Source organism: Apteryx rowi, unplaced genomic scaffold (assembly GCF_003343035.1).
Source record: "Apteryx rowi isolate R43461 unplaced genomic scaffold, aptRow1 scaffold_414, whole genome shotgun sequence".
In the NCBI taxonomy this organism is placed as follows: domain Eukaryota; kingdom Metazoa; phylum Chordata; class Aves; order Apterygiformes; family Apterygidae; genus Apteryx; species Apteryx rowi.
In genome coordinates, this window is record NW_020450647.1 from 46,099 (window position 1) to 46,843 (window position 745).

Consider the following 745-nt stretch of genomic DNA (forward strand, 5'->3'; position numbering starts at 1 on the left):
ACATAAAGTGCTGATCCTTTATAAGCTAACTCTGATGGTGTAAAGTTGCTTAAAAAATCTTCCAGATTTCCATTTCCTGGGAGGTTTTATGTATGAGGTATTGTCTTGTCCTGCAGTAGGCAATAAAAAAGAAAGAATCAGCCTGTGACCTTTCCACATCATGGCTCTGGCTAGCTTGACAGAAGCGTTTGTATCCTCATACCTGATGCAGATCACATTAGGACTGCCGGATGATTTGGCAGTGTGTGGCTTGGTATTACCACCTGAGCTGAGTGTGACAGTGAGTATGGGTGTGTGTGAAGACCCATGTGAGCATGTGTTTCTAAAGGCATGCGTGCTTTTCTGTCTTTGTTCTCCCAGAGCCTGTTTGTTCTCTCCCTTTGTCTCAGTGCTCGCCAGGAAGCGATAAGCCATGTTGACTATAGCATCCTCATCCAAGCAACACAGGAGAGACCAGATACGCGCCCCTCCTCACTCCTGCCTGACCCCATCGCCCACTCATTCCTCTCCCTTCTCCGCACCGACTCCCGCAGCCCCTCCTCTGCCTGCGCCGCGTCCCCTCCTGCAGCGCCCCACGCCCGGCCTTCGCGGAGCCAAGCCCGTTGGCAGCCGCGAAGGAGCCGGTGCCCCCGCCCCTTCGCCCTCCCTCTTCCACCGCGTCCTCCTGAAATTACATCTCCCGCTTTGAGGGCGCATTCGCGGAGCGGGGCGGCCCCGAGCAGCCGCCGCGCTCCCGCAGCTGTTC